Here is a 13,070-nt window from a genome sequence, read left to right as displayed (position 1 = left end):
CCTGGAGAAAGCAAAAGAACAGAATCACCAGCCTCTTGCATCCTGCCCTGACTAGGGCAAGAGTAGGAAGAAAGGCTGGCTTGTCCAGTTCACACAGACCATCCACATGACACATGCACATCTACAGATGGAAACTATAAATCCTGACCGTTTTGCCTATTTACTCATCTCCCCTCTCTAGGAAGACTATAACCTCCTCTATGTGTCTCCAGTGCCCAGCACATTTCTTGCCATACAGTAAGCACTCCGTAAATGTTGGCTGAATTAATTCATTTGTATAGAAATGTGTATCGCATTAATCAACAATGATTAATATGGACTTAAAGGCCCAGGGTTCAAATCCTGACTCTTACTGGAAAACTTTGTGATCCCATCAAAGCCTCATTGCCTTATGGGTAAAATGGGTAAATTTCATAAAGTAAAAACTCTATGGCATGTTGGTGGAAAGGTCAAGGATTACAGACTCTTCAGAAAGCAACCCACCAGCCCTAAGTGAGATGGAATGTGTATATGTCCCGCTGCATACATATCTCCCAGAGAAATTCTAGCTTATGGTAATGAGTGACGCCAGGGGAAAAACAAAGTTAAATGTAATGAATACGGTCTATGGGAAGCAATGGTGCAAAAAGAAGCAAGAAACTAGACATCCCTAGAGCAACATGCAGAGATTTCAGCACAGTATTAACATGCAAAGCAGGCAAGCAGCCAGAAACACGAGAGACCTATACAAATAAATAGAACGGAAGCAACCTAAATGTCCAACAACAGGAAACAGGGGGGCGGGAGCGGGATGGGAGAAACTATCGTGCTTTGTCAGTGGAGCACCAGGCAATTGTAAAAAGAATGAAGAAGATCTTGGTATACCAATGTGAAATAACTCCAGGATATATTGTTAAGTAAAAGAAAAACAAGTATAAAATGCTGTTTATACATGCACTACATTTCATATAATAAGAAAGAGACATAAGAATATATATACATATGGGGGGTGGAGCAAGATGGTGGAGGAGTAGAAGACCTGGATTTCATCTGGTCCCAGGAATTCAGCTGGAAAGGGATCAAGCCATTCTGAACACCTACAAACTCAACAGGAGATCGAAGAAAAGAAGAGCAACAACTCTCTGAACAGAAAAGCGACCACTTTCTGGAAGGTAGGACGTGCGGAGAAGTGAATCCGAGGTGATATTCGGGAGGATAGACGGCGGGGGAGGGGCCTCCGTCCGCCGCTTCTGGCAAGTGATAGAGCCGCAGAGCACAAAATCAGAACTTTTAAAAGTCTGCTCCGCTGAGGGACGTCACTCCGGTGGCTAAGCGGGGGGTGGAACCCTCGGGGACAGTGTGGTCTCGGGACCCTCGGGGTCACAGAAAGACCGGGGGCGCCTGAGTGCGGCAGAGCTCCCAGGTATCGGAGCAGGGAAGCCGGCTGCAGAGACGGAGCCCAGGCGCGGGCTCTCAGCTCGGGGTGGCCCTAAACCGTGATCCTCGGCACAGTCAGGCCACTGCTCCTCCAGCAGGGACCCAACAAGCGGTAGATCCGGGGAGACTCACCTTCTTCCCCCGGGAGGAGCGGGGCGGGAGTGCACCGCAGGGATCTGCTGGGTTTGGAGACTCCACACGGGGTCGGGTGCCGGAGACAGAAACGCGCGGTCACAGGCCGGGTGAGCACGGAGTGCGGCCGGAGACCGGGGAGACGGGAGTGACTGACGGCTTTTCTCTGGGGCTCACTGAGGAGGGGGGCCCCGAGTTCTCGACTCCTCCGGGGCGGAGATTGGGAGGCCGCCATTTTCACTCTCCGCCTCCAAAGCTGTACGGAAAGCTCGCAGGGAACAAAAGCCCCGGAGAGCAAACCCGAGCAGATTGCTTAGCCGGGAGGGGGCAAGGGCGGGGCAATTCCGCCTCCGGCAGAGACATTTGGAAACCACGGCAACAGGCTCCTCCCCCAGAAGATCAGCGAGAACAGCCGGCCAAGACCAAGTTTACCCATCAATGAGAACGGCAGAACTCCAGCGCTAGGGGAATACTGCACATAGAATTCACGGCTTTTTTACCATGATTCTGTAGTCCTTCAAAGTTAATTTTTTTTAACTGTCTTTTTTTTTGAATTTTTCTTTTTCCCTTTTTCAACCAACATCTTATCAATCCCTTTTTTAAAAAACATTTTTATTTTTCACTTTTAGAGTCATATTCTATCCCTTCATAGTAGCTACCCGTATTTTTGGCATATATATATAAGTTGTTCTCTCTTTAAAATTTTGAGATAGTCTCTTCTAACAGATCAAAATATACACTAAATCTCTAGTGTATGGTTTTTTTCTACTCCCCTGCCTGATCACATTCTCTCCCTTTTTTTTCTTTTTTTTTAAATCCTCTTCTTTCTTTTTTCAAACAACTTCTTATCAATTCCATTTATAAAATTTTTTATACTTTCCATCTTTACAGTCATATTCCATCCCTTCATCATATCAACCCTTATTTTTGTACATATATAAGTTTTTCTTTCTTTAAAATTTTGGGGGGTGCCTGGGTGGCTCAGTTGGTTAAGCGACTGCCTTCGGCTCAGGTCATGATCCTGGAGTCCCGGGATCGAGTCCCGCATCGGGCTCCCTGCTCGGCAGGGAGTCTGCTTCTCCCTCTGACCCTCCTCCCTCTCATGCTCTCTGTCTCTCATTCTTTCTGTCTCAAATAAATAAATAAAATCTTTAAAAAAAAAAATTGGGGGGAGGCACTTTCTTCTAACAGACCAAAATACACCCAAAATCTAATGTGTGGCACTGATCTATATACCAGCCTGATCATATTTGATCACATTCTGGTTTCTTGTTTTGTTTTGTTTTGTTCTGTTTTTGTTTGTTTTTATCTTTATCTTTTTCTTTTTCTTTTTCTTTTTCTTTTTTCTCTCTTTCCCTTTCTTTTCCCACTGCTTCAGGTCTTTTCTGATTTGTTTAGAGTATATTTTCTGGGGACATTGTTACCCTGTTAGCATTTTGTTCTCATTAATCTATTCTCCTCTGGACAAAATGACAAGATGGAAAAAATCACCTCAACAAAAAGAACAAGAGGTAGTACCGGCTGCCAGGGACCTACCAATACGGACATTAGTACAATGTCGGATCTAGAGTTCAGAATCATCACTTTAAAGATACTAGCTGGGCTTGAAAAAAGCATGGAAGTTATTAGAGAAACCCTTTCTGGAGAAGTAAAAGAACTAAAATCTAACCAAGTCGAAATCAAAAAGGCTATTAATGAGGTGTAATCAAATATGGGGGCGCTAACTGCTAGGATAAATGAGGCGGAAGAGAGAATCAGTGATATAGAAGACCAAATGATGGAAAATAAAGAAGCTGAAAAAAAAAAAGCTGAGAAAAAGAGAGATAAGCAACTACTGGATCACGAGGGCAGAATTGGAGAGATATGCGATACCATAAGACGAAACAACATTAGAATAATTGGGATCCCAGAAGAAGAAGAAAGAGAGAGAGGGGCAGAAGGTATATTGGAGCAAATTATAGCAGAGAACTTCCCTAATTTGGGAAAGGAAACAGGCATGAAAATCCAGGAAGCACAGAGAACCCCTCTCAAAATCAATAAAAATAGGTCAACACCCCGACATCTAATAGTAAAACTTACGAGTCTCAGAGAAAATCCTGAAAGCAGCTCGGGAGAAGAGATATGTAACCTACAATGGTAGAAACATTAGATTGGCAACAGACCTATCCACAGAGACCTGGCAGGCCAGAAAGGACTGGCAGGATATATTCAGAGCACTAAATGAGAAAAATATGCAGCCAAGAATACTATATCCAGCTAGGCTGTCATTGAAAATTGAAGGAGAGATAAAAAGCTTCCAGGACAAACAAAAACTAAAGGAATTTGCAAACACGAAACCAACCCTACAAGAAATCTTGAAAGGGGTCCTCTAAGCAAAGAGAGAGCCTAAAAGCAACATAGACCAGAAAGGAACACAGACAATATACGGTAACAGTCACCTTACAGGCAATACAATGGCACTAAATTCATATCTTTCAATAGTTACCCTGAATGTAAATGGGCTAAACGCCCCAATCAAAAGACACAGGCTATCAGATTGGATTAAAAAACAAGACCCATCAATATGCTGTCTGCAAGAGACTCATTTTAGACCCAAAGACACCCCCAGATTGAAAGTGAGGAGGTGGAAAACCTTCACCATGCTAATGGACACCAAAAGAAAGCTGGGGTGGCAATCCTTATATCAGACAAATTAGATTTTAAACCAAAGACTGTAATAAGAGGTGAGGAAGAACACTATATCCTACTTAAAGGGTCTATCCAACAAGAAGATCTAACAATTGTAAATATCTATGCCCCTAACATGGGAGCAGCCAATTATATAAGGCAATTAATAACAAAAGCAAAGAAACACATCGACAACAATACAGTAATAGTGGGGGACTTTAACACCCCCCTCACTGAAATGGACAGATCGTCTAAGCAAAAGATCAACAAGGAAATAAAGACTTTAAATGACACACTGGACCAAATGGACTTCACAGACATATTCAGAACATTCCATCCCAAAGCAACAGAATACACATTCTTCTCTAGTGCCCATGGAACATTCTCCAGAATCGATCACATCCTAGGTCATAAATCAGGTCTCAACTGGTACCAAAAGATTGGGATCATTCCCTGCCTATTTTCAGACCACAATGCTTTGAAACTAGAACTCAATCACAAGAGGAAAGTCGGAAAGAACTCAAATACATGGAGGCTAAAGAGCATCCTACTAAAGAATGAATGGGTCAACCAGGAAATTAAAGAAGAATTAAAAAAATATATGGAAACCAATGAAAATGAAAACACAACTATTCAAAATCTTTGGGATGCAGCAAAGGCAGTCCTAAGAGGAAAGTATATGGCAATACAAGCCTTTCTCAAGAAACAAGAAAGGTCTCAAGTACACAACCTAACCCTACACCTAAAGGAGCTGGAGAAAGAACAGCAAATAAAGCCTAAACCCAGCAGGAGAAGAGAAATAATAAAGATCAGAGCAGAAATCAATTTTGGCTGAGGTCTGGCCACTTGCTTCCTTTATATTCCCAAGCCTTTCACTTGCCAAGTCTTGTTTCCCAGACTTTCAGGAGATTCTGGGGAGTTGCCTCATATTCTTTCATAAATTCTTTTTCTGCTGAGATCATCTGGAGCCCCTTTCTGCTGCTTGGCATTCAGGGCCCGGTCTGGCCGAAGAGCGGGAAGGGCCGGCCACAGTGCCTGGTCAGCAGCAGGTGCGCTGGGCGCACGTCTTTCCCTCGGAACCGGTCTTGTGTTTGCATGAGTTTGCTAGGGCTCCGGAGCAAAGGACCACAAATTTAGGGGCTTAACACAACACCCATTCACTATCTCACAGCTCTATTTTTCCGACGTCTGGCTCGATGCAGCTGACCTCTCTGTTCAGGGGTTCAAAGGGCGGTAAGCAAGGTGCTGACAGAGCTGCATTCCTTTCTAGAAGCTCTAGGGAAGAACCCACTTCCAAGCTCACTCGCAGTGTTGACAGAACACAGTTCCTTGCAGCTGTAGGACTGGGATTCCCATTTCCTTGACCTGTGGCCCCCTCCATCTTCGAGCCAGCCATGGGGGCCACCGAATCCGTCTCGTACTTCGCATCTCTGTGGCTTTCCCTTAGCCTTCCTCAGCTGCTGTGAAAGGTTCATGTGATCACACCAGACCCACTTGGGTCTGCCTATCTTAAAGTCAACTGATTCTCATTTAAATCACATGTGCCAGCTAAGATCTTGTGGGGGCCCCCAGTGTGCCCACCATAACCTCTTTCCCAAAGCCACTCTGCAAGGTGTCAAATTTCCCTCCTTGCTAAGACTGTTGATGTCATCTAGGAGGTGTTTTGAAGTGAGGTCTGATCTGTGTTTTTGAAAGACAACTCCCGAGGCAGCATACAGGAGAGAGGGGAGAAGGGGCACAGCAGTTGGAGAAAATCAGCTCCCATGAAAGAAGATAAGGGCGTGGGGCACCTGGGTGGCTCAGTCGTTAAGCATCTGCCTTCAGCTAAGGTCATGATCCCAGGATCCTGGGATGGAGCCAGCCCGGCATCGGGCTCCCTGCTCAGCGGGAAGCCTGCTTCTCCCTCTCCCACTCCCCCTGCTTGTGTTCCCTCTCTCACTGTGTCTCTCTCTGTCAAATAAATAAAATCTTAAAAAAAAAAAAAAAAGACGAGGTTGAAAATGAAGGTGGTGTCAGTGTGGAGACAGAGCAGGGGAGGAGAAGGGAGGGGGAGGGGAGGCAGAAAGCAAAGCTGGCTCTTCCCAGGTTTCTATCCTGCGCAGCCAGGGCCATTAAGCAAAATGGGAAACCAACAAGGACAGGGAGCAGGTTTGCTGAGTGGGCAGAAGTGATTCTGATTTGAACACAAGGAACTGGAGAGACCTGAAGTATATGGACGTGAAAATGCCTCCCCAAGCCCTGGGAGGCTGCCTGCGGAACTTGAGAATACCCAAGGTAAAGCAAGAAAGAGTGGGAGCAAAGGAGGGAGGGAGGAGGAAGCAGGAGAAAGTGCAGTCGAGGCAGGAAGGAGGAGAAGCCTCTCAAACATATGACAGCCTGCTGGGGATTCAGATGCTGCGGGCGGTGCCCGGGCCACCGATGTGGGATTTGAGGCTCCCATCTGCTGCAGCACATGCACGCGCGCCTCTTCCCAGAGCACTCAGCTTCCCTGGGAAGCTGCAGCCCAGCATGGGCCTGCGCTCCTGATTTTGCAGGAATAAATGCTACTTTGGGACTTGATGGCACTCCAGATGGCACTCCGGGATTCCTGCCCACATGCCTTATGCTTCCCAGGCCCGTGAGCTTCGGCACCACCTGAATTCTTCTCCATTCCTGCCTACCTTCTCCAAACTCCCACATGACAGCCACTTCTTTGTCTCGCTCTCCTTCCCCCTTCCTCTCCCTCCTCATGCCCCTGCCCCATGATACAATGGAAAGATTGTGGGCTCTGGAATCTGATAGACCTAGGTTAGTATTTTATTTAACCAGCTGTGTGACTTTGAGCAAGTTACTTAACCTGAGACTGAGATTCTTCACACATAGAATGGAATCAGTAATATGTGTCTCAACACGCTTGTTGCGAGTACCTGCCTAGTACCCTGGCACAAAGCAGAAACCTAGTCGATGTCAGCCCCCAGCCTCCAGCCTGGTGAGAGGCAAGAAGGTGCAGCCAGAGGCCCCAGGGCCAGAATGACTGGTGATTGTGAGCTTTATAGTGAGGGGAACAAGTTGCCGTCTTTCTCTGCCACTTCTTACAGATATCATCTTGGGCTTGCTATCTATCCAAACTCTGCATCTTGGTCTCCTCATCTAGAAAGCGGAGACAATAATAGCCTTTGCCTCTGCTGGGTACCTCCCATTTGCCCCTCCAGATCTACTCTCTACCTTATTCCACCTGCCCTGGGCCCACCTGCTCAAGGTGACCTGTATCAACTACGCCTTCTGGCTCCAGCTCAACCAAGGGGCCCACCGGCAGATCAGAGGAACAGAGATGAGTGGGCCAAGGTCGTCATTTCCAAGTCCCCTCCCTGCAGAATACCGTGCACCAGCTCCAATCCCAGCAACGACTCAAAACACTTCTGCCCACTGCATCTTGGCCTCAGAGTTGCAAGAAGAACACACCACAGCCAAGTACTAGATGGAACAAGGCTTTATGCACACAGAGAAGAGACAGAACAAGGTCGGCTTCCAAAGCGGGCATGGGTCCCTTGGGGCCAGTAGGTCTCTCCCAGTGGCTGATATAGGGAAACTGGCTCCCATGTGCCCCTCTGTGTCCCCTCCCCGTGAAGGACAGATAGTCACAGTGGGGTTGGCCAAGTGCCACAGGACACACGTGCTTTGGACAAAAGAGTGTCCATCGTGCCTGAAACCGGGGAAGATATTCCCACACAAGGTGAAAACCTGGCTCAGGCTGTGTTGGATCCTTATCTCTCAGGAAGGAAGTGTTCCAGGCCCGAGAAGGCCTATTCTTCCACGGCCAAGTGGCGCTCAAAAAACCGCACAGGAGGCAGCCTTTCCCCATGGTCACCTCTGGCCGCCGCTTCTCCTGATGACAGCTTCCTCAGGAGACCCTCCCAACACCGCTGTGTCCTTCTGGAGACCAGGACCTGCCCCATCCTCCCACTTTCCCCACCATTCCCGGGTACCTCGGCTACCTGGCATTGGCCCTACTCCCTGCCCATGCCTTTGGAAGTTGTCCTTTTAGTAAAATCTCCCCAAGTTATCCTATTTCATGCCAGAACCCTGCCGGTGAGGAATGAATGGATAAATGCCAAGGGCGTGGAACATTTGCTGGCACAAACACTAAATGAGCGTTAGCTCTTATTGTGTTATTTCATCAGGTTTTCATGAAAATTCAATGAGATCGCTTTTATAAAGTGCTTAGTAGCGTGTCTGATGTGGAGGAAGACCCCAATTAATGATGGTACCAGGAGAGCACTTACCGCTCCTGTTTTGACAAAGGAGAGGGAATGCCCTTTCTACTCTAAGAGGGGCACCTCTTGTCCTTCTCTTTATTCCTCTCTCCTGTGGTGCACAGTGATTATCTGGCCAGTAAGACCAGAAAAGGGACGTAGGGTAAGCTCACCGGGAGCCATTTTGGGTGACTCTTTGGCTCACCACCTACCCACAGGAATTCCAGTTGCTTCCCTTGGTCCCAGGGGAGGCACCCTGCATGGTGGAGGCTGGGTTCATCCAACTTCTCTGCCTTTCACAGCTTCACTTAAAGAGAGAAAGAGCAGAAGGCCCCATATGGCCTGGGGTCCAAGCCATTGTCTCTAATTTTGTTTTATCAGGAATAAAGCTAATAATAAAGCTAACACCTGGTTTCTCACTAGACTCAGAGCCTAGAGCAGAAAACGTGAGATGATTCACTACCTTATCAATCCTAAAGGGAAGTTGATTTTGTCTCATGTTTATTAGGATGATTCCACTAAAAGGTAATTTGCAAGCAAGAAAGAACAGCATTTGTCATGTGGGCTTCATGGGGAAATTGGCCACATGGGCCCACTTTGCAAAGCTTGTCCAACCTGGGTCTTCCATGCAGCATACTTAGCTGTTTTTGTAGTTGGGGCTAAAGATGGTGTGTGCTCAAACTTAACCTTCTCTAATATGGTCAACACTGTGGGTATTTGTCATCCGAGCTGGTTCCTAAACATTTTTAAGGCATGTCCTATATCCAAAGTCCCCATCTTATGAGGCATAATGCAAGGTAGAGGTTACTATAGAAACCAGATGGTCACTCCTTTGCCACCAGGGTGCAGGCATGCAACCCAGACCCCACCAATTAGACAAATCTGTGCTTAACTTTGACCCAGAGGGAGACTCCACAAGGGGTCTATTCCAGGAAGGGTGGTGGTGACTGCCTCCGATTTTCAGAGGCAGGCACTGTGACAAATACTGTTATTAGTGGCTGTCCCTAGCATCACCCTGTCAGATGTCAACAATGCAGGGGACAATGTCCGTGACCACTGGGGCTGGCCAGAGTTGGGGGGGGGGTCTCCAGCTGACAAGTTCTACAACAGAATTCTGTCTCTGCACCTGTGGTCTCAAAGTCTGGCCCTCCTGAAAGTTCTGTATTTACTGGATAGCCTTCAATAATTTCCATTTCTGCAGAAAAGAACCAGAACTTGGTCTGCAGTGTCTGAAGCTGAAAACTTGGACTGAAGAGCCATTGAAGCAACAGCACCTAAGACCATGAACAACGTGAGGGCAGAGGGCAAGTTATCTTCATCACCGCTGTACTACTTATGAGTTTATTTTGGCTTTTTATTCCATGTTATGCTCAGAAACCATATCAGTCAAGAATCCTTTGGTTGCAAGTGACAGAAACCCAAATCAAACTAACTGAGCCAAACAAAACAAAAGAAAATCAAGGACTAAGTCACATAACTATAAGGCCTTGGTTTAATGTTTGCTTTAGGGACAGCTGGACCCCCAAGTTCAAGTGAAGCCAGGGCACACATTTAATTTACTTTCTTAGCTCTGTTTTGTTCTCTCTTAGCTTCTTTCTCAGGCCATCTTTCTTATCACCTGGTGATAAAACCGATCGCTGTTAGTGTCTCTTTACATCATTCTCATCCAATTCCAGAAAGAAAAGACAGAAGGAAAAGAACACAAACCCCTTGCCCCCGACATCCACACCCAATCACCCAAGTGGCACTGGTTGGCCCTGCTCAGGTTTTGGAGTGAACCCAGGACCGGTCGTTGGGTCCAGGAGAAAAAGAAATCCAACTCGTTAGGGTGGGTGAAGAGCTCATTCCTACAGGGTAGAAGGTAGTTACAGCCAGAAGATGCCCCACTGGAGCCACCCTGCATTGGGATGGGTAGGTCCCCAAAAGAAGAGGTGTAGAACCGAGAGAGCAGATTTCTACTACAGAACTGTAAGGGACGGCGTTATTCAATAAAAGCTACTAGAATGGAAACCATAGGGTTCTCCTTCTAAGATTAATACCTCTCTGTCTCTCTCTGTCCCTCTGTCTCTCCCTCTCTTTCATTCTCTGTCTCCCTCTCTTTCATTCTCTGTCTCCCTCTCTTTCATTCTCTGTCTCCCTCCCTCTCTGTCTCTCTCTGTCCCTCTGTCTCTCCCTCTCTTTCATTCTCTGTCTCCCTCCCTCTCTGTCTCTCTCTGCCCACCCCCCCACCCCCACCTCACACACGCGGACAGGGAAGAGGTTTCAAACAGCCCCTGTGGCACTCGCAGGGAAATGGCCGTGAGGAGCGATCCCAGTATTACTCGGGGGACAGAGCTAAAGTCTCTGGTTACATCAAGAGGAAAAGAAAAATCACGAACTGAAACATAAACTTCCTAATCGTAAGGACCGTGACTGGCGGGCAGAGAAAATCTCCTCGTTCTCCAATAGACCATCATCTTCAGCAAAACTTCAGTACATAACCGCTACTTTGACACGAATAAAGTGAGAAGAAGTGGCCTGTGCTGCCACAGGAGAGGCTGAAAGAGAAAAACAAAGCTCGCTTCTGGTGTCCCTTCGTGTCCCCCTCCGATCCAGACACTGAACTTGATGCACCACCATGAGCCAAGGATCATATTCTCGAAAAATCTGCCAGACATTCCTGCCATTGCAGCTTTATTGAATTACTACGGAGTGCAGACTGAGAAATATAAATCACGGGGAAGCAGGAAGCGCGTTTATTTCATTAGCCCACGTAGCCTCCATCTGAGGCCTGCTGGTGCCTCTCTCAGAAACAGCCTTGCAACCTCACCCTGCAAATACATTGCATTTTGTTCTGCAGCGACAGCAAGCCCGGGGCTAGGCTATCGCTTTGTTCCTGCTTCTCCTCAAAAGTGCTTTCTGCCCAGTTGAGTTGTCCAGATGGAGCGCAGAGCTTTAAGATGAGAACATCTTTGTGTCCTTTTGTTTGTCATCTCTTGGTCTCCTGGGCAGTCGCTGGCCAGACCTGCTTTTCACTTCCACTCCAATCCACCAGCCACACAGGGGAAGAACTCGTTCCCAAGATGGGCCACAAACATCTGGAGGACATGCGAGAGCCCGGATGACCTTTGGCACAAAATGCAGTGCTCTGTAGATGGGCTGCCCGTGCGAACTACTTCATGGATGGCAGGGGTGATGAAGGCAGACATGGTCTGAACAAAGCAAGCGACTTTGCCTGCTAAGATGACGGAGCGGAATGAGGATGGGAGGCCCCGGAGTGAGATGGACTGAGTTCAAATTCGGGCCACGCACTTACCAGCTGCATGACTTGAGCCCATGACTTCCCTCCTCCAAGCTTCCATTTCCTCTGTGGTATTAAGGTTTACTTCCAGGGATGATTGAGAGGGGGCCGCAAGGACAAAATGAGAGTGTGTTGGGGGGAGCTGATGAATATTTGTAACCTACAAAACGTCACTTGCCTTTGTCGCTGTTATGACCCCCAGTAATCTTTTGTAGGTTACATATAATCTGTTGTGGTTTGTATTTTGTATTTACAATGGGGGCAAGGGGCATTTCATAGGAGTTTCTCCGTTCATGGATTAAAAGATTATTACCCCCAGACCAAAGAAGGCGAGAGTCGGATACTGAAGCGGCTCAGCGTGAGGCAAAATCTGTCTCCTTCTTGCCACCTTTCTAGTGAGAATTCCCTTGCCTCCGCATCCTGTGCTGTTCTCCATTCTTACTGCCAGTTCACACTTAATAAATCTCTCCTGAAACTTTAATGGCTGCATAAGGTTTAGCTGACAATGACTTCATGTGTGATTCCTCTTGGGGGGACTGGCATTTATTTTGATAGGGGAAGAGGCCCTAACTTCTCTCCTAACCACTCAGAAGCTCCCCCGGAGTCCAGGGAGACATCTCTAAAATGTCACCCTCTGGGCCCTTCCCACATGATCACGTTGAAATTCTGGGAGAGCGAGCAAGGAGAGGGGAAAGATAGCAAAAGAAAACCTTGAGGAGTTTCTTCTCCTTTTCCAATGTGAAGAGAAGCTTAGTGCCTGAAACGTAGTCAGTGTTCCATAAATAAGCGTGAATGGATAGATAAATGATAGAATTAGGGAATGCGTCAGCAAATATAGGAAGAGCTGCCCCATACTTTCTCCACTCACTCCCAAGGAAAAAAATAAATGAAAGCTCACTTTGGCAGGGCACCTCTGAGAAATAGCCTAACTATAACAGCACACTCCCCAGCTAATCCTTTTTACTGAAATTAACAGCAAGCAGAATAACCAATTTGCTTTTCACTGATAGGGTTTTTACCTGACTTCTTTCTGGAATGTGAGATTTAAAAAAAAAAAAAGTGTGTGGGGGGGTGGAGAACAAGATCTTGATAAGAGTGAAAAGCATAGGCTTTGATGTTTGTCATTTCTGAGTTTAAGACCCAGTTCTGCCATCACCCATCTCTGTGATCGGGCAAATGGCTTAATTTCAACTTTTATTTCTATCCATGAAGGAGAAACTCCTATGAAATGCTCCTTGCCCCCATTGTAAATACAAAATACAAGACACACAGATTGTATGAAACAATTGCTATTTCAGGCAACAAGCAATGTGGAACTATGATCCTCAATAGAAAGGAAAAAA

Source organism: Mirounga angustirostris, unplaced genomic scaffold, assembly GCF_029215605.1.
Source record: "Mirounga angustirostris isolate CCGP_5_RB_7025 unplaced genomic scaffold, mMirAng1.0.hap1 SCAF_5, whole genome shotgun sequence".
Lineage (NCBI taxonomy): Eukaryota > Metazoa > Chordata > Mammalia > Carnivora > Phocidae > Mirounga > Mirounga angustirostris.
This window is presented reverse-complemented; position numbering follows the sequence as displayed.